The sequence below is a fragment of the Pinus tabuliformis genome, chromosome 5_1, assembly GCF_031772625.1.
Source record: "Pinus tabuliformis cultivar Carrire ecotype Pingquan chromosome 5_1, CPIR1, whole genome shotgun sequence".
Taxonomy (NCBI): domain Eukaryota; kingdom Viridiplantae; phylum Streptophyta; class Pinopsida; order Pinales; family Pinaceae; genus Pinus; species Pinus tabuliformis.
The window spans coordinates 857293057-857316277 of record NC_142305.1 but is presented as its reverse complement, the minus strand read 5'-3'; positions in this window follow the sequence as shown (position 1 = coordinate 857316277).

Below are 23221 nucleotides of genomic sequence, written 5' to 3'. Positions count from 1 at the left end.
TTTAGTTATGATGTTACAAGTGGAATAAGTGCAATATTTTTGACTTAGTCTCATACAAATGTATGAGAAATAAAAATCAATTTGATTTCAAGTATGGTTAAATTTAATAGAGGTTTGGAGATCCCATTTCCATAATTAGAAATTGGAGATCAGACCATTATAGTAGCTTCCTCCTTCTACCTTAGTGTGGATCATGGATAGTAAGGGGGTATGCTTATAGGTTGTTATATTGGTGAATGCTGATTTCAAATTAATAGACATGATGTATTGATTTTTGGAACATGTGTCTGACTGTTTATGAATTATATCTCGCTTACATGTTGATTTCATGATACCTACTTATATCCTTGTATGTTAGGTTACATTTTTGAATATTTTTATTACATGTATCAGTATTGTAGGTTGATTACAAGAAATAATTGATTATGTTTGACTACATGTGGTTATGCATATTGGTAGTTGGTTTGGCATTGCTTATGCATACTGTTTATTGCATGTGGCAATGTGTACAATGGAGTGATGGTTGTTGTCATGCATGAGGTCATGGTTTGTGTAGTTGATATGGTCATGCATTGATGACTGGACTCTAGCTGGAATGATGTGTATATGGTTTGGTACTCATTTGTATGTGTGCATATGCAATTGTTATGCGTGTATGGTCTTGGTTATGATTATACATGTATAGGAGGTCAAACATGCCTTGTGAAGTCATTGTATGCAATTTAGGTCATCATCGTGCTATTGGATGTTATGATGCTAATGTTTTGGTTGAGATAGAGCAGGAGATGTAGATTATCATAATGAGGTTGCAACATTGGACTTTGGGGTAAGAGTAGATCGTCATACATGTATTGTATGTTCGACATGCAGGTATGTAAGTTAAAGGTTTATGTACATGCATTTTGATGTTATGGTTACATTCATGATAGCTGTTGGTTGATTAGTGTAGTTATATGCACATGTGTCGAATAATCAAGAATGATATTAGCTTGTAGTTGTATGCATTGCTATTGTTGTTTTATATTAGATAACATGATGATTATGCTATATGTTGTTGATGAGTATGTTATAGGTTAAATTATTTATTGTTATATGACAATTAGCTTGATGATTTGGTTTTATGTTGTTGATGAGCATGATATATAGCTTATTGTTGTTATATGCTATTAACTTTATGATTAGAGTTATTTCATTGAGATCTTGATGTCATAATTTGGATTGGTCATATGTGTGATGGTTATGTTTATTGCATTGAAGATATTGATGTTATATGTATTATGTTAACCTGGTTTGACCTATGCAGATGGTTATGGTTGTGATACTCAGGTATGAGGTGACATATTTTTGATGTTGTGTCATACTAATTTAGATTCATCATACATATGTGATTATTATGCATGAATGACAAATGCTTATGAGCTTGTAATATGGACATGTTAGTTAGTTACTATTATGGAGATCATGATTTATGTTGACATGTTGTAAATTTATATCTTGCTAACTAGATTGATTATGCAGACAAGGGAGCCTCCCCTGAGGTACACTAAGGTATGAGTTTGCTTATGTATCATACTTGGTGTTTCATAGTTGATTATGTTGTCTATTTGATATTTGAGTGTTTGGTGCCTATTACGTCATCTAATTGAGTTATTTAACATGATATGTTTGCAAGTTGTTGAATGATTGATGAATTACTTAATATGAGTATGTGTTTAAATGAGATGATTGTACTAACATGTATGCGTTGAGATAGTTGATATGTACTTGGATGTAGTTGATAGTTGTAGTATTATGAGCTAATGACTATGAGTTTACTATGGATTATGACATTATTGTTGGTCTTGGTAATGGTTGATATCAAATTGATAGATATGATTGTCTTGATATTTGGAACATGTAGTTGACATGTGTGGGTAGTCGTAGGGAACATGTTTGGTATTAGTGTGACAAGGTAATAGTTGATGTGTCTATATAACTAACAATTGGGCGGTGTGACAGCAAATAGTAAGCCTCGATTCCAACAAGGTAAAAAGGTAAAAGAAAGGAATTGGGCAAGAATTCTTTGAATATGTTTGGAAACCCTAATTTTGAACGAATAAGTGCTTTGCACATAGGAAGTCTTCTTAACATTGATTTTGTTTGACATTATGTGGATATGTACTATATTCATGAACATGTACTTGATAGGTATATTAGTTAGTCTTTAGCTACAGGTGTATCTATTAAAGGACTGGAGTCCCTTGAGAGATGGTGTGGATGTGTTCAATTACAAGAAATGTGCTTGGCACGAAAAGATAAGGTAACTAGGGTATTTTTAGTTATGCATTCAAAATTGTGTGTTTATGGTAGTATGATGCAGGGGATTGCATGGCAAGAGTCTGCCATGAAATCTTGAAGAAGATTCTCGTTGAGTTTCCCTGGGAACCTTGGGGATTGAGTCATGGGATTTGTTGTTAGTCTTGTGATTTTTGTCTTTTGTGAATTGTTGAGCTTGATTTGCAGCTTTGTTTATGTCTAGTGTATGGCCATACAACTTTGTTTGTAAAGTTATGTTGTTATTGGTTTTTATGGTCTTCTTCTTGTTTGTTTATTGTCTTGCCTTTTATGTTTTGAGTCATGGGAATTGGTTGGGAAAGAGGAAATTTGATGGAAATCAAGAGAGATATGTGGTACCAAACAGGTGATGCAAGACATCGATGAATCTCTGTGTATGAGTGAGCACATCGAAAGGGAAGACTATGACAGTCATTTGGATTGGTTGGGTTCATTGTGGTAAATGGACCATGGAAGTACAAACATGAGAAAGGTAACTAGAAAAGTAAAGTAAATGGATCGGAGGTGTCATGTGCCTTGGCTATGTTGGGAACTATTGTTCTCAATATCATGCATGTCGTGCATGAATAAAGGAAGTTCTCTTAACTTGACCTTATGTTATTTGGCAATTTTGTTATGATCATGATTATTTTGATGTTTATATATGTATACATGTATATATGTATGTATGTCATTGTTTGACAAGATGATGATTGTTTTATACTAATGTATATATATGTATGTATGTGTACATGTATCTATGTTACTTCCTGACAGGTCTGTCAAGGATCATTGTTGTGGAGGAATGATTTCTTATGTAGGAGAATGACATGAGGAGGTTCCTGGTCTTACGAGAAATCAATTGGGAAGAATAGTCGCGACAAATATACAAGGTCACTATCATGTGGATTTGATTTGGAATTGTATACTTGTATTATGCCTATGTTTATGTTATGATAGGTAATGTTGAAGGATACATCAACAAAGTGAAAGCAGTGTGGTCTACGAAATGCTAGGATAAGCATGGATGAGATACTGGAAGCAAGGTTTCTTGGTAAGGACAGTGTGGTTTTGGATGTGTGGTACTATTGTTGTTCATATGTTGTCTATGTTGTACATGTTGTATCTATGATGTTTGCACTTGTGGTGTTGTGTATACATAGCATGTTTACATGTTATTTTTGCAATTTTATTTACAGGATGGTACAAATAAGGTTTTCCAAATATTGCATATGGGGCATTGTATACATATTATATTGTCTTCATGATGTATATGCAGTGTGTGCATATGGTGGTTTGTGCATGCTCGATATGCATTGTTGTGTACAGATGATGCTATGTACGTCTTGGATATACAGTGCTATGTACAAGTGGTGTTGTGTGCATGTGGTACATTGGTACTATGTACATATGGTGTGGCGTGCATGATTGTACAAGTGGTACCGTGTGCATGTGGTCCTGTGTACTTATTATACAAGTGACGTTGTGTGCATGTGGTGCTATGTACATGTCATGCATATGGCACTGTGTACATGTGGTGTCACGTACATGGCATGTGTGTGGTATTGTGTACACATTATACAACAGTGTAGTGTACATGCGGTGTTGTGTACACATGGTCCAGGTGGTGCCGCGTACATGTGATGTTGTGCACATGTTGTGCAGGTGGTGCAGTGTACAGGTGGTATTATGTACATGTTGTACATATGGTATTGGTGCACATGTGGTATTGTGACATGTTGTGTTGAGGGCATGTGGTATTATGTATGTGCATCATGTAGTCATGGTATTGCGGCATGTGTACTTGTTGTGTGTTACTCTGTGTAGGTACATGAATTGGGTGTTATTCCGCATTGGGTATAGATGGATGAATTGTATTGTATACATTGGGTGTATGTGTATGTGTTGTATGTCAAGTGTAGATGCATGTATTGCATGGTGTGGTATGTCGTGTGGTTGTATGTGCTTGATGCACACTATGTGTCTATTCACATGGTTGAGAAGAAGGCACTGGTTTGATTTGGTCAAATATGCTAGTTTGACTTGTTGTCACAGGAAGCGAACAGGATTGCAAGTGTACCTTATTGAGGAGATACCAATGAGGTATGATGTGAATTTATTTTAAAACTGATCGAAGCTATGTGCCTGGTATAGGAATCACGAACATGCCTGATTGGGTAGTTGAAATCAACTACAAGAATTAGCAACTTGATATGGTGGTTTGGTGGTTGCTTGGTAATTGCTTTATGATGGTTTAGTATTTGATTTATGTTGGTTTGGTATATGCTTTGAGGTGATTGATATATGTTATATGATGTTCGATATATTCTTTATGATGATTTAATATATGCTTTATGTTGGTTGATACATGCTATACGATGTTTTGATATATGCCTTATGATGTTTTGATAAATGCTATATGATGATTAGTGTATGATTGGTATATGTTTGGTATATGATTTAGCATATGGTTTGGTATATCTATTTTGATGATGTTGTTATATGTACACCCATGTATGGATGTAAATAACGTAACGACCTGTGTTATAAAGCTCCACTATGCAGTATGGGTGTTATGTTATTATGCTATCATGATATTATGATGTCATATGAGTTTTATTAAGCAGGATGATCATTGTAAATATTGTAATGAGTCATGTTATAAATCTCCACTATGTGGTATGTTGTCATGTTTTCATGATGTTATGTCTTGAGCATATATTTCATTGTAAATACCCCAACGACCTGTGTTATAAAGCTCCATGGGAAGTATGTTTTGTTTTCAACAGTCTTGTTGGTTATAGACGTCATTGAACATCGGGGACGGTATCCCCCAAGGGGGAGGGTTCAGTAACATCCATAGTGAAAATTCCATGTAATAAATATTAAAAACAATAACCACGGATGACTGGGACACTTATTCCAAGATGAATGGTCGGAAGGACATCCTAGGGGGTGTTCATTTGATTGTTTATGGATAAGGAAATTGGCAAAGGCAATGGATAAGGCATTAAAGAGGAAAAAAGGTATTTTGGCACATTTAATTATGAAAATAATGTAAATCATGATAAAAGGAAGGTGAAAGGTCACATTTTGCATGTGAGGATGAAATTGAAGGAAAATAATGGAAAATGAAGAAAATAGAGGCCTCATTAATAAAAAGGCTTATGAGGATCAATGGGCAAGACTTGGTCAATTCAGTTTTGGAGCTCTCTCATTATTCTCTCTCTCTCTCTCTCTCATACTCTTGGTTACTTAGAGTTTTCTTGGAGCACTCTTGGAGGGTGTGTCATACTTGGATTCTTGGAGCAAGAAGGCAAAGGAAGAGCAGGAAAGTGCAAGAAGGCATCGACATCAACAACTACATCAAATTTTCTTGCAGGTACCGAGTTGCATGTATGATTTATTCACTAGTTTTGGCATGCATGGCACATGCATGTGGTTTCTTGGTTATGATCTGTCATTGGCATGGAGGATGGTCAAGATTGACAATGAATTGACTAGCCTTGCCATTTCCTGGGTAGCCATGGTGATTGTGGGTTTACCTTAATTTCTTTGTTTTGGTTCATTCTCACTTTTCCATAGCTTGGGTTGAGTTACTGGTCCTGGAAGCCCTGATTGAACAAACGCTCTGGAAGCCGTGTAACAGCTTGCGTTGAGTTACTAGTCTTGTAAGCCCTAGTTGGACAAACACTCTGGAAGCCCTTGGCGGGTTGAGTTACTAGTTGTGGAAGCCTTGGTTGGACAAACACTCTAGAAGAATTGTATAAGTTGTGGGTTGAGTTACTAGTTCTAGAAGCCTTGATTGGAAAAACGCTCTGGAAGCCTTGGAAGGTTTGGATGGAGACCAATCTGATGATATTCTTTGGTGATGTCTAACCATGAGGTGGAATCATTGTTTGGTGGGTTGAGGTGGGTGGCCTCTTGAAGCCCTGGATGAGTTTTGATTGATGTGTTCTATGAGATCCCACATTCATGCTTGGAATATGGCATGGGGGTGATTCACTGAAGAGAGACTTGGCTCAACCAATCTATGGTTGAGTGGAATGTGGTAGTCCCATCTCCAGTTGGTTCATTGCATTTGTTAATGAAAAAATTCATTCCCTTGTGCAAATGTACTAATGTATATATGGATTTTGATCGTTGATATGTTTATCGTATTTTTGTTCCTATTATGTTCTTTATATGCACTTACCCCAAAGATTGTTACATTATTTATGGCTAATTTATTTATTTAGTGGGAAGAAAATATTTTGGCTAGAGAAAAAAACATTTTGTTGTGGGTGTATTATTTTTTATCATTCACAACAAAATTTAATGTGATTTGGGTAATCTGAGACCAAATATATATAGGTATTTATGATTTCCTATAGATATCATCTGATCTGATGTGATTTGTATTCATGGTAGATGTGTTGTGATTCTAATACAAGGAACCCCACATGGGCATTGGTCACTTAAAACAAAGTTCTATTCATATTTCTTGATGATTTTTCTCTTCAAATTCTTTATGGCTAATTTATTTCTTTAGTGGGAACAAAATATTTTTGCCAAAGAAAAAAACGTTTCAATATGGGTGTATTGTTCTTTATCGTTCACAAAAAAATTTGATGTGAATTGAGTAATTTGAGACCATATCTAGATAGGTATTTATGATTGCTTGTAGATATCATCTGATCTGATGTGATTTTATTCATAGCAGGTGTGATTTGACTGTAGTACAAGGAATCCCACATGGGAATTGGTCATTTATGGGATTTTCATTTGCCTAAATTTTTCTTCATCTCATTGTAGTCTTAGCGTTCACATTAGCTTTGTCACGTAAGCATTTTTATCTTTACTACTCAAATTGCAAGGTGTATTTCTTTATTTAGGCACTAAAATTGCTCAGGGGTGCTTGTCCACTTTGTGGTTCCTTCTTGTATTTGTGATGTCTGTAAGAAAATTAATTAAAAGTAAAGTAGCATATTCCATTTTGAGGGTTTTGTTGACTTTTTGATGTCTTCTTCACAACAAGTTTTTTAAATTAAAATTAATATGGCATATCCCTTTTTGAGGATTTTGTTTAGCATGAGTGCCACTATCTCCTTGTAATGCATATTGAATGATACATTGCAAATTTCTCTGTTAAAAATGCACATTAGTGAATATGGTGTTCTAATATTTAGCGTAGCACAATAGTATTTATCATAGGAGGACCTTCATGACATATCTACCCCTACAATCAACTACATGAGAGATATGCCTTGGTCTTCTCATCAGCTTAAGGAAAAGCTTTTAATTTTTGCTATAATTGTAACATATTATCCCTCATTTAGGGACTAACATTGCTTAGAGGTACTTGTGTGTTTTGTGTTTCCCTATTGTCTTTTTGATATCATTTTAATTGCAAGCTAACTTAAAATAAAAATTTAAGTGACATATATTTCCACGAGGATTTTGATATGTATTAATGGCATTATCTCCTTGTAATGTATATTGGATGATACATTGTAAAATGCTCGGTTGAGTGAAAATTAGTGAATTTTGCATTTTGATATTTAGCTTAATGTAATAGTGGTTAACATTGGACAATCATGACAGTTATGTTGATGCAATTAATAAGAATTAATAAAAACAACACTCCATCATTTAAGGTGGTATACATTGGGATAACACAATGGATGTGGTGGTTTTGAACATCTCATGGTGTATATCCCTACATGTATGCTCATCAAATGATGCAGTGCTAGGTACATATTTGTTGTGTACAATCAAATAGGTGAGTGCCCTATTTCATGTAAAAGTTTGTAAATGGTAGGAGATATGTCACATTTGAATTATGATGCTTATGTGTTATAACTGGTTATTGCATTTTTTACTTGGAGACAAAACAGTATTGTCTACCACTAATCAACATGGAAAAATACCCCCGAGGACTGAATTTTGCTGCCAGTGATGTCCTATTTTACTAAAATTTACTGAATTTCACTAGATCGATGGGGGAATCATGACAATATGTTTTGGTTGATTCCACCAAGAGCTTTCACCTAAGACTTTTACCGAGTGCCATCCCTTTCAAATTTGTGTCGTTCGAGTGGGGAAAAGCACATTGAAAATGGAATCCTGGGGACAAATTAATTGCTTGTTCACCTGAACAAGGAACTAATACTTCATTGCCAAGTAGAGAGGGTTTATGAATGACCCTATCAGAGAAATTTGGTGTATGTAGTGGTAGGAAGGACATTGTAGACTAGAGGTGTGAAGGTGCCTACTCAAATGTGTGACTGTTTTTGGTAATGTGAATTCATGGATGAGATATTACATTGGTTATAGTTTATGAAAAATAGGGGATGCATAGGCGATTGGTTGATTAAGGCCACTTTATATTCTTTTTATTGTGTTTTGACATAAATTTATCTCTTTTTCCTTCTCACCTTTAGTTTTCTTGAATATTTCCTAAACTATTTTAGGACTATTGTCTCTAAAATCCCTTTGAGACACTTGTTTGTCTTATGGTTGGGCTAGAGCGAACATGGCCTAAGATATCAAAAACTTCTCCTACTAAAAACATTCTTAATTGATTTGTTTTTCTTTAGTTTCTTTTCTACTCTTTATTTCTCTAGTTTCTATGATATTAACCTTGTAATGAAACTATTAGAGAATATCCTCTCTTTGTAGCTTCTCAACTAAATATATTGACATTTGGCACTGCATCGAGAGGTGCATTCTATAATCTACATCACTAGTTTACCAAAAGACATAAATATATAAAATTGATGTATTATCAATAAAATATAAACCAACGTAGATTCATATTAACCATGGATCTATCATTTGTTGAGATTCAAGGTGCAAACATTTTTTAGAGTGCAAAAACTTAAGGAAAGTTTCGCACTTCAAAGGATTTTTTCTATCTTGGTGCTGGACATATCTACAGTTAAGATAGATCTATGCAGAGGATTTGAATTATGATACAAATAAATATCAATTTTTGATATATTCATCTCCATCTCTCTCAACTATGTTTGACATTTTTCTCATTTTTTGTTTTGGTTGGCTTGCTAGATTATGATCACATTTGTGCTTGTTTATTGCAATATATTGTTCATATTTATTGCAAAAAATATCATATTAATCACCTTGGGCCTAGAGCATACAAATTTACAAGAGAATGAATTCATGGAAATCTTTTAGTTATGTATTATAGTTGTGGATGGAAGCATACACAATGGAATAAAAGAAGAAAAATGGAAATATAATGAATAGAGGGAATGTGTTGAATTTTGGAAAATATCACCACTAAGTATCTCCACTAAGGAAAATTACCTAAAAAAATTCACACCTTGTTACATAATAAAAATAAGGGTTAATAAAATTCATCATGGCTACCTGTAAAGAAAAATAAATAAATTAGTGGGTCCAATTTTGGAACATTGACTAGTCCTACCTTCATTCTCTTAAGGCCTTCCCAAAGATCTAACAAGCTATAACATTGATCCATAGACATGTATAATCATTAATTTCCTTGAAATTTTTGGATATGTGTTATATTATTTATACCAATAGCCTCATGCATAGGTCATAAATGTTAGGGGCAATGATATCATACATAACTGAGATGCAACAAAAAAGATTATCTATCAAGATGCTAAAAATTCAGTTGGAAACGGTAAAATATAATGGTCAGTATAAGTCATCACTCTCAAAAAATTTAATATCCCTTGCCACACACAAAGATAAATTTATCCACACAAAGGAACAAGTTCATGTAGCAGAACTTCAAATGTCCACCAAATTGGTTTTGGATAACTTTGATATGTCAGTTGAGCATAGTTGACCGATTTTCTTCCAACAACAAAGAAATATGGGTTGACATCATATAATAAGTCATTGTATTTCATGATGAATTTTTTCTTTTTAGACCTATTGTTTTCTTATCTAAAAATCCACTAAGGAAAACTCAAATAATGCACATGCAGAAAACAAAAATTGAGAAAATGAAAGTTGACAACTTAGCTGATGTAGCAACTAATTCCTCCAATACATGTTGTGATTGTTCATGGAAAAGAAAGTGTGTAGTATGAGAATGCAACATATACTCTTGCTAAAACCACATTGTGAGATGCATGCAAGTTAGCTTCCACATCCAATAAAGATACGAGAAAGAAAGTTGAAAATGAAAACTTGTATGTATCTAGTTGGATTCACTTAGAATAATCAATCAAATGCATTACAATTAGGATTTTGTTAGTTCTACCTACATTTTTGTATCAACTCTATTGTTTTTCAATATTTACCATCTCTATTAAGATTATTTTTCTATCTAAAATATGCAAGTTTTCCTTTTAACATGAAGTCTTCTAAGAAATATTGTACACAATTTTTTACTTGCTTGAATTATCTATCACATGGTCAAACTATATTTTTTCAGTACAAGAAGCATTTTATGAAAATCAATGAAATTCACAGCTTCATTTGGCAAGGCCTTTGGGAAGCTTCAGAAACCTAAAATATTGAATGCAAATTATGTTTTGAGGATAGTAGAAAGCTTCATGGATAGAGCAAAGAATTTGGAAGATGAGTTCTCCAGGTAGTATTTCTCTTTGAATAAGACCACTAGTTGTAGTGGATTGTCAATATAATTTATAGTTGTTTATCAAGCTTCAACAAAAATCTTATCCTTTTTTTATTGATTATTAATTGATGGATTTGTTATTTCTACTTGTTTCTCTTTCTTGAAGTTTTTGTGCTAACTAGTTTGAACTAATTGAGGATCAGACATTGGTGGTATTGTTGTAATATGTTAAATTATTGTTTATATTGAATGAAGTATTTGCTGTAAAAGATCAATCAATGTGTTATATCTTGGAAACTACAAGTATGGTAAATATGGCAAAACTATTGGTGCTTTGCATGTAAATCTGCAAAAAAAAAATCAAAACTACTTTCATTTTATCTTTTCATTATAATGATCATTGATGTTTTGAGTTTGAGTGATTGAGGATGGCCACGGGTGTTCTATCAAATTGGAAGTTTTGTGTTGAAATTTACTGTGTATTTTCCATTCAAGAATCATATAGCGACTGGAACCTGAAAGTTACATTCCAAAATAATCCTATTTGGGGGATTACTAGTGGTGATTGCTACATATTTTCAATGTTGGAAATTTTCTCCAAATCACAACTAATATATTGTACAACAGACTAAGAACATAATGGGAAGGGAATTTTCTTTTAAATTTATCCACTTATGTTGTAGTGATTCATAAATATAAGAAAAACATTAATAATATGATATAGGCTAGTTGGCTTATTCATATGTGATAATGGACCCAAATAGTAGTTCTTATCTGAAGAAATTCTCACCAAACTTGGGCATTCTAGACATCATTGACCTCCAACCTTGGACTTATTCACATAGCCTTATACATTGTCCATTTATATACATGTATACACAGTTATCCTATTATTGTATCCTTTTTACTTTATTTCATTTTATTCTAAACTTAGCTTTGGAATTTTCTAGGAGTTTTGTTTGCACTGCCACACTGTATAAGTAATCTACGGCTTGAGCTTTTTAGAATGTAACTTATTTGGCATGATTGTGCCTAAAATTCCTTAAAGGTTGAATACTAAGTTTAATAAGGTGTTATCTTCTATGGTCATGTTTTATTTACTTTGTTTATACAATTAATCTGGCCACATAATGGCCATTATTACCCAATTGAAGAAAACTTGTTCGAGTTTCTTGCTTTCATGGCAGAAAATGGAATTGAAAATATTGTTTATGTTAAGGTATATATCATATAAATCCTTTATATTTTTATTTATTTTATATTCCAGTGTTTATTGTCTTTCATGTCTTATACTTTGCATTTTATATTCTTCACTTTTTAGTAAAGGAACTCAATATTGATGCTAAGAAGTAGGAACTGAAGAAAGAGGAGAACAATAACACTGGAGCGACAAAATGCAAGTGAAAGAGAGATAGAAGAGAAGTGGTCTATTGGTACTTGTATAACCAATATCCCACATAAGAAACACATAGACACTGATGGTCAAGTCCTCATAGATGGTGAATTCACCTGCAATGCCTTGACAACATAATGATAATGTTTGGAAGTGATGAAACAATATTTCATGTGTAAATTTTACTCCAACCAATATTAAGTTTGAAGCTCATATTTTAATACTTGACACTTTAGATAATATAACTTTCATGGTTGAAATTGTTTATAGTTGCACTTGATATTATTTAGTGTTATAATTGACATTTATAACTTTGTGTTTTCATATTAGGTGAAAATGTACATTGTCTGACATTTTTTTTGTTAATTATTTGCAAAATCATACTAATTAATTTATGTTGATTAATAATGAACAAATAAAATCAATCTAAAACTACTAAATTAGTATTTTATGTTGATTAATGATGATCACAAATAAAATAAATATACAACTAAATTAGTTGCCTGTAATTGTTGTTAATGAAAGTAAATGAAACGACTATAAAGTACTAAAGTAGTCATTTATATAATGAATACGAAATTACCAAAAAAAGATAAATGACTACTGCAAATGATAAATTTGTGATCATAAATGATGACTAAAATTTGTGTATATACAACTATTAGTATCTAGTTTACAGTATCTTATAACACAACCAAAATTTAGTCATATTGCTTTGGCCATTAATTGGTTTCAAACGATGACTAAAAACTGCATATATATGACTATTAGTAGCTAGTTTACAGTATCTTATAACACAACCAACATTTTGGTCATATTTCTTTCATTATTAATTCTTTTTATCAGGGGATCATTTATTAATATATTTTGTTGTATATTTGGTTATTAATTGTGCAATTAATGACTAAATTATGATCAAATTTATGACTAAATATACTACTAGATAATAAAATTGAGACAACAAATTAATGACTAAGCTAAAATCGCCTAAACATTGGTCATGTTATAAGATACTGTAAATTAGCTACTATTGGTCACCGATCAAAAAATAGTCATTTATATGCAAATTTTAGTCATTTGTTTAGTAACTAATTAGCCATTTTGTACTAGTGATCACATTATTTATCATTTAATTCTTAGCCATAAAATATTTATTAATTAAACTTTTGTTTATAATTACCATTGAAAAAAAAAATCAAAACTGTTCAATTATCCATGAAGAAAATATTAAAACCTCTCATGCATCCATGTAAGCCCATTTGTTTCTCTTATGGTCCATAAAAATATGTAATCAACATTTTATAAATGCATACAACCTCCTTTTAGTTTACATAATGTTGTAAGAACTATAATTTAAATAGAGTAAACATGACTTTACCTCTCATGTAAAGAATTTAATCTTACATATTAATACACAAATTTTTCATTCTTAAAGTCCTCATAGAGTTATCACTACATGATTTATATGGATTTTTAACTAAACAAGAAGAAAAAACATGTGAGTTGATTAAAAAACCAATAAGTATCTAAATGGAGAATAAATTTTCAATATTTTTTCTAAATTCACTATTTTCCCATTTTGGTTATCTTCTTCTCATTTTCTTATTTGCGAAGGATTGTGACCTTGAATCCTTATTATCATAGATATTGTACACAATTGGAAATACTTAGTTTTAAGTGTATAAATGTTTCTACTGCAAATAAATGTGTAAAAATATTTTTGAATCTTACCAATTATATAAAATGCAAACAAGATGAATATAAAATAATATAATTAGTGAAATAAAGAAAAGAAAAACATAGAACAATAGTATAAATGATGAAATAACATAAGTGCATATCAGTCTCTGCTATCATCATGCTAATTATCTTCTTCGCTTGGCATGATAACACTATTTTTCTAAAAAAAAGGTTTTGATCTAGGGTCGCATCTTAATATGAATCACCAATCCCTATCCAACACATATGGGAAAAAAAACATCTAGTTGTAGTGTTTTGGGAAAACATAAAGCTCCCTAGTTTCATGCCACATCTTTCTAGATTTGATAGATATGAACCGATTATCGTGATCCTCCTTTACATTATTCTGATCAAAGGTGTCCCACCATTTGCACATAAAAATAACACATTGGAATGAAGCGAATTTCAATTGAATTATCTATTGTATCTCTCCAAAGTAACCTAATTTCCCTTGCAATAAGTTTTGATCACGGTGGCTAGCATAACTAGATTGGTCGATCTTGACTTCCACTCCATAGCCCTTGTGTCTTGCATCCATCATCAACATCCTCCGTGTAAAAATGATGTCCATATTCCCACATATATGTGAACAAATACACATGAAAAAAGTGAAAAAATCACAGACGCATGTACCTAATAATCCAAACATAATTAAAAATTTAAAATATATATAGATGTTACAATTAAAAGGTACAATATGAAGTTAAAAATGTATACAAAGAGATTATAATTACTCAATTCTTGTACACAATCCCTATGTTTAGCGCATGGGTAATGATTAGATGCACTGTATTCCTCTCTAACCTAATCAACAACCCAACTATTAGGGAATGTCATTGGCATATTTTCCTTTAAATGATCAAGATAAGGAATGCCTCTACCATTCATTCATTTTAATTCTTTCCTGAAACTATCCCATTTCCTCCTCTTCTACTTGTACAATGTGACCGATGATTGTGTCGCTTCCATATTTTAAAGAATGAATTTATTGATGGCTTCAATTTATGAATTCCCTGATGAAATCAAAGCAACATATATAGTATGTATCATATCAAAATTTGCATTAATCTAAAGTTCAGTTTGAATAGTTACTATGCAGAAATTTGAAAAATGATAAGTTACTTACCCTTTATCACGCATTTCTTTCCATTTGTTTCAAGAATCTCCCCTTCTCTTCTGTCCTCGTCCCATTCATTGTTCCAAATATTTGCACCTAGTGTGTTTTCGATCTACTTGATGCACTCACTGGTATAACAGAAAGAATCATATGATATATGCCCCTCTACCATAGAACCCTTGGGTTTTCCCCTTTTTCAAACAAAACTTTTCAATTTCTTTATGTACCTCTCTAAGAAGAACAACCAATGACAAGAAACCACCATAGCTAATTCAATATCAGCTAATAGGTGAATTAGAATATGAATTTGCAAGTCCATGAAACTCATCAGTAGTTCCTTCTGAAACATATAATCAATCCCAGTTATCTCTTGATGTCAACATGAAATTCTAGCCATATGAATCTCATTTGTTGTGATCTAACGTACACATGCAGATAACTTAGATATGGAACATCGCAGATCTTGGGGGAAGCTATGTTTCACTCACCCACACACGAGCACAGGATAATGACTGCAAAGTAAATATTACATTATACAAAAGTTAATTATAAATATCACATTTCATATAAATACAAATAAAAATAAAAAAATCATGTTTTTGACAGACATATTCTTAGAACGTTCAAAAGGTCATGCAATTTCAACCCCAACAAATGGCCTTCCAAAGTGAAGGAACATTGTAGTGAATACCCATGTAAAGAAGGCACCCTCATAGTCATTATAACTTCATTTTCCAAAGAAATATAATATTTCTTTAAAATCCATGGGACATCACCTTCCTTGAAAGACCAAGAGGGACAAGTCACTCCTCTAGTTTGTTGTCTTCGCTAATGTTTCTTTTTGGTTTTTTAAGAAATAATATCTCTCCTAACAAGCAATGTGTCATTTTATTTCGATGATATGTTCATCCATAAAGAAGATGAATTTTTTTTTACATTTATGAATGATATATATTAGGTTGTCAATCTTAAGATGCTCCCAATATGGGAGCTCATAAAAGAAAAATTTCCTTTTCATCCTAATGGGAAATTTCTCAACATAGGTGTCGAATAATTATGGATCATCAAACATAGCCTGCCCATCTGAATTGAAAATTTCTACAAACTCCTTCTCCTTCTCTATCTTATATTCTCTAATCCATTCAGTTAGTGTCATTATTACATGCCTTTTGGATCTCTCTAGTTTACCATTAAAAGCGTATGTTACTCTTCTGTAAGGTTGTTCTTCTGGGATAAATACCCTAGAGAAGTCATACATTGGCTTTCGTAGGTGGTCATACCACCTAACCTTTAGAGAAGGTCCACAACATTTACATTCATGACACCCTTTTCTTACATGGCCTGTGAAATTATTGTATACATGCCAACACATTAGCAACCATTAAGATAAGAACAATTGTAGCTAATTAAATTAAATATATGCGAAACAATATTGATATGTATATAAACAAATCAATAAAAATATAAGTTAGTGGAGTAAACTCATAAGCCTGGGTAATCATGTATGGTGTAAGAACATATTCCATACAATATAAAACTCCTCTCTGTTGTGACGGGTCTGAGATATCATACACATATATTCCTTCCCATAATTCCTTCAATTCATCTAGCAATGGTTGTAAGTAGAAATCCATATTATTCACTTGTCTTCTACCAAAGACTATGAGAGAACCATGGGGGGGTATTATTATTGATCACTACTATGGGCCAAAGAGAATAGTCGGTGTTCTGGAGGGAATATTGGTGAACGTCACCCATGGCTATCCTAAGTCATAGAATTTTTACTTCATCCTTGAATTTTTCAGGCCATGTATCTTCTATATGGTTCATGGATATTTAATATGTTTGGATTCACATAACTCTCGACTCACTTCTATATGAGGCATTCCATCCGTACAACATAGCTAATTCTTTTCAACGAAGGAGCCTTTGAATCCTTGGAATTATATGCATGCACCTCAATATATTATGAGGAGGACCATGTGATTTACCCTTTTTTTATTTGTGGAACTTGTCATGCCCACGTTTCAGACATATCACTTCATTCACATATTCTCCTCTATATATAATACAATCATTTAGACATGCATGATATGATATGTACTCAACACCCAACATTTTGAACAACTGATTTTCTTCTTCGCAGATAACGGAAAAGACATTATCACCCAGAATAACCTTATATTTGAATAACATGTAGTTGGTGGGAAATATAAATGTATGATGTAAATATTTGGCATTCATAAAATTGACCATATTTGGCATTGATTATGTGACATTATTTCTCAAAATATAAGGGACCTCATCATGGTCAATTATCTCAATATTACCATGAAACATGCATTCGACATGCCAAAACTTGCTTTCAAGTTGTACAATAACATCGTTGTCCCTAACTAGGTAGACTTTGAATGGCGTCCACGTCTAAAGAGAGGGGTGGTGGAAGAATATTTTAGGATTTTGAATAAGGTATCAGCGATATGAGCATAATCTCCTAGATCATTTTTCTGGAATACATCTGACAACACATCCTCCATGGTGTTCATATCCCATAAGTAATCATACATGCCAACCTCTACTTAATTACCTCCATTACCAACTTGTGATGAAGGACTACTATTGTTGTAGTCATTCCTAATTGGTGAATCGGGGTGTAATGAGAATTGAATAGGTGGTTGATTCAACCATTCGTTTTATGCTTCCTCTTTGAATCATACTCTTAATGAATCCTTCTCTTGAGTTGATGTTGTAGTGCGATGCACTGAAATATGGTAGGTGGGTTAATCATCATCACTAGAATCCTAATTTAAAAAAATATCGAATGTCATTAGTATAATATCAATGATATTCGTAATAAAGTCAATGCAATTGGCTTTTTAAAATTACACAATACCAAACAATTATTACTATCATTGATCCAAGATTGTCATTGGGAGATGCCATCCTCCAATTGGCGGGATGAAGAGGCTGTCCATTTTCATCTACCAATTGATTGTGATATGTTTCTCTTGATAAGAGCTTTCGAAGTTTTTGAAATCAAAGAACATTTTTTTCATGTGAACTCGATTTTGAATCAGGAACTCGAAAACTTAGATACATTTTTATTCAAATTGACATGGATTAAAAATAAATAAATTCAATTATAGAATCAAAATGTAAACAAAATCTAAACTTACTAGAGATGGAAAGGGCGAACTCCGCAAAGGACATTGATCAACAATATGGAATGAGATATTATTTAAATAATTGGCCATTTGAGAACAATTAGAAATAAAATTTTGTGTGCATACCTAAAATTAATTTCAAGAACGATATAACCACAATCTAAATTTCAATATAGTTTTCAAACCATTTTTCACGATTAAGGTGACTTTAAGTGGAAAATGTATATTATTAACTATTGTGTTTGATGTGGATGTGTTCTAAAGGATAATTTGAGATTAATATACCATTTTGTGTGAAAATAAATTTTAAATAGATTTTAAACCATATCGGTGCATTTATCATAACAAATCGCACCATTGTGTTTAAATCATAACAACATTAGGGCATTCAAATAATACTCGCATCGATTTCTGACATTCCAAAAATATAAAATATGTTCTCATGTCAGTGCTCTTGTACAAAAATAAATCGATGCATTTAAATAAAAACATCAGTACGCACCTATTTCTAGGATTTTGAAAACAAAAAAAATTCTACCATGTTGGTGCTCTTATAAAAATTTCAACTCTGATGCATTTAAATACAAACCACATTGTTATACTAAACTATTAATCACACTATTTCAAGATTTCGAAAACAAAAAAAAAATGATTTCATCATGTTGATGCATTGAAAATTTTTGGCACCCCAACAATATCAATATGCTTTACTTATAAATGCATCAATGCTTTTTACAATCAAATGCATCCATGTTTAGATTAGGTGAAAAAAATGTGCACCTTTTTTTTCCATTCTTTTAAAATAAAAATATGAATGGAAATTAATTTTTTGAAATCTAATTTTATAAATTCTTTTAAATAGTAAAAAGTTATTCGCTATTTCATTATTTTTTCCAAAATTTCAAGGGACTGATTTGCAAGAGAGACATCCCAAGAGCACTGTGCAACAACATAATAATTTGGAGCAACAAAAATATTTATAAGATCAAAAGCTAAAAGTTATGGTGATTTACTCGAAACCTTGCATAATAAAATTTGCAAATCTTATTGTTGATTTTACTAATAATTTTTTTACAATTTTTGTTAGGGATATAATTATAAGAGAGATCATTTGCAAGAGAGACATATTGGGAGCACTGTGGAGTAGCAAAATATTTTTGAATCATAGAAATATCAGAATTTAAAATGTATGGTGATTCACTCAAGACCTTCCATAGCCAAAATTTTAAATTTTACTCTTGATTTGGCTGTTAAATTTTTTTACAATTTCTCTTGGATTTATTCACAATTCATAGAAAAAATAAATAAATAAATTAATAAATAAAAAAGAAAAAAAAATTAAAAGAAAATAAAAAAAAAAAAAAAAAATTGAAAACTGTGTATAACAAAAAATTTACTATTGACTTCACTAGTAAATTTTTTTATAATCTTTGTTCTTATTTAAATCTAATTAAAATTAAGAAAAGAAAAAAAAATCAATGCTTACCTTAAACCCTTGATTCTTCTTGCTTATATGACTGCAAAATTTCATCTTAGCATTTAACTCCCTCTACCACTTCAAAATTAGGGTTTTTGATTTTAGGCATTTTAGGTTCAATGGATTGTGTACTTACTATTTATAGGGTGTTTAACATGTAAAGTATGGGGTCAGTTATTGAATTAGATCCAAACTTTGTCAGCCCTGTCCGTTTAAAAAACAAACAAGGTATTTTTCTTGGTTGATTAATGTAATATAACGGACTCGTGTGCCATGTGTAATATAATGCATTGATGTATTGTAACCCTGTCAATTATGTCCAATCTATTCGTCGATGCTTCCAGTGTAATATAATGGACCAATGTGCCTCTTGCAAGTAGCACTGTTAAGTCATTATAGTGTGTTTATCATTATAAAATACATCATCATAATTCAAAATTATTTTAAAAAACTAATTTTCACTAACGACGTTGAATAATTAAACAACCGATGCATTTAATGGCCTAAACACACTAGTGCGTTTATTCAAATAAACACACCGGTTACCATAGCTCTTTTTCACTGAAAATTATTTGATTTATGTATAAAATATATTTAATATCTTCTGCATTAAATGGTACAAGTTGTACATTGATAAAAAGAGAAGATGTCAAGTAGGAAAAATATTGATCGACACAATGATAACACATCGAGAAAAGAAGAGAAGGCAGGTTCTTTGTAAATTCTTTACAAAATTAATATGTTTAAACTATATGTAAGTTTAAGTAATATGTATTGGTTGTGTGTCATGTAGAGCCACAAAATGAAGAAGGACGATAAGATTCTTTCTAATCTAAGTGTAGAAGAGGGTAAAATCATCATAGAAAAATTGCAAAAGGACGAATTAGGTGAGTAAAAAAAATACTTTTCAATATGAGTTTTTTTCTTTTTCTTTTTCATTAATAATATACTTACGAATATTAGATAACATGTTTCAAACAATCTATTAATTCATATATGTTTAATGTTCTATAGGGAGCAACAACAAAAAAAATATCAATGTCGTTCTAAGAAATAGAATTATAGAACATGTAAATGACGATGAATTGGTCCTTAGATCATTTGAAGAGGTGCTAGAGGTTAATGAAAGGGGGGAATTTTTTTACAAAACTATGAGGGATCCAGTGTAACAAACGTATAGACATACTTTACACTTACAGTACAAAAATCAATCCAATGATTCCAAGAACAAAATTATATCTAAACTACATGAAGCATTCCAGAGAAATGGTGAAGGAGACATGTCAGAATTGCAATATCAAAAACATACAACAACAAAAAAGAATCATTAAAAGGTAATATTCTTAATGAAATTGGTTTTCTAGAATTATATGAATATATTACTACAAATCATTCATCTATTAATATCAATTTTGTTATATTTAGTTTTCACATATCAATATAAAAATAGTTCATTATGTTTTTCAAGAAGATTATTAAAGTCCCAAATGATTAACGAGCTTATATGTGAAACATGCTAGTAGGAATGTCCAAAAAAGTGTAAAAGGAGATGCTCAAAGAAATGGACATAATTGCATCATAGGAGGAGCCATCTCAACAAAAGCATGCTTCAAATGTTTGTAATCGTGATTGACTATGTCATATAAACATTAATTTATCATTAAATATTAATTTCCAAGTATTTTCTTGTAGAAAAGAAAACAAAATGGAACTCATTCAACACATAAAATAGGTTGGGAAGGAAAAAACGGGTTAATATTAAAGATCGGGAATAATTATTGATATTTCATTATAACAACTCAAGGTTTGATTTCTGTATATTTTAAGTTGTTTTACAACAACCATCCTTGAATGTCTTAAAATAGGTGTTGACATACAAAGAAGAGACATCAGAAGAATTGTGTGACATTGGGTTAAATATGGGTTGTGAGTATATGTGGGCATATCAAAAATTAATTTTGGAATTTGTAAGTATCTATGTTGTTTTTCTTCTTTGAGTTTATAATTAATAAAACAAAAAATCCTTTACTTTCAATATATGATTTATAGTGGGGTGAAAAACATGCAGGAAACAAAGTATGGAACTATGCCAGTAAAAGACTTCTTGCAACAAGGAATGAGAGTTGGTTTTGAAACCATGTGTACAGTTTACGAGTCACTTCTTTCTATGGTACATTACTATTCAATTTGCATTGATGTATATTATTTATCTCAATTTTTATTATTCTCCCCAATGTAGATACACTCATTACACTTTATTTTTTATGTTTGCAGATGTAACAAGATAAATAAGACATAAACAATCGCTACGATAAAAAACATATTCGTTAAATTTGTGTCAATTTTATACATTAAAAACCTCTATTATAACCTCCACTACAATGTATTTTCCTTGTAATGTGTGATAGAACCATCATAAACAATAATAGATTCATTGGAAATTTGTGCTATTGTTTCTTGATTTTCAGCAGAACAAACACTAATCCAATCAGGTAGCTTAACATTGTCAACTTCTTCACTAATAATTTCATCAACATTTACTATTCTCATAGGACTTTTAAAATTGGTTGATTCAACAACATACACTTATTTCTAAATTAAACTTTGATCAAAACTTTTGTGCTTCACATTATTCGATAGCTTGTCATAAATTAGTTTCATATTTGTAGTATGTTTTGTCCTCTTTTCACTTGACAATGAACTTGCATCAATATCATTTATCCAACATACAAATTTCTCTACAAATGTATTGATTCCTCAAGGTTCATGGATGATTTATTTAGCATCTATGGTTAGCTCTTGATTTCCATGTGTATCGTTTATGGAACATACAAATTGATCTTCAAAAGTATTGATACTTAATACTTCCATGATATTTTCAGCATTTATGATTAGCCAAATTTTTTTTGTTGATGCATGTTGACATTATTCACTTTTTTCTCTGATTTCTGCAAATAAGTTTTTCAATCCAATTATTTCTAAGTGTGCATGAAATAGGCCTTATTCATCAAAAGATTTAATTTCTTCAAGTTTACCTAAGTTAAAGGTGCTTAAATTATGTGTGAGTTATGTAACATGGGAAACAATTTTTACTATGATTTCTCCAACAGTAAATGACAAAGCAATCAATTGTTTTGTCTTTCTTCTTTCTAATATATCTATCTAATCAAGATATTGCTTGCAGACTTTAGTAATGAAATACATGTCTACAACAAATTTCGACAATAGAAATGGATTACCTTGAAACCCATATATTCAGATTAGTGTATTACTTTGTCTTTCTTCATGCATACCTTTTCTCCATAGAAAAGCTTGTGTGTGTCCATATATACGATGAGGTTCTTGTCCAATTATCGTGTAGTTGATTTACCTCACAAATCATCTTGAATTAGACAAAAGTTTAAATAAGCATTATTATTCCACGATATGGTATACTAGACTTGAATTGGTTCTTGATCCA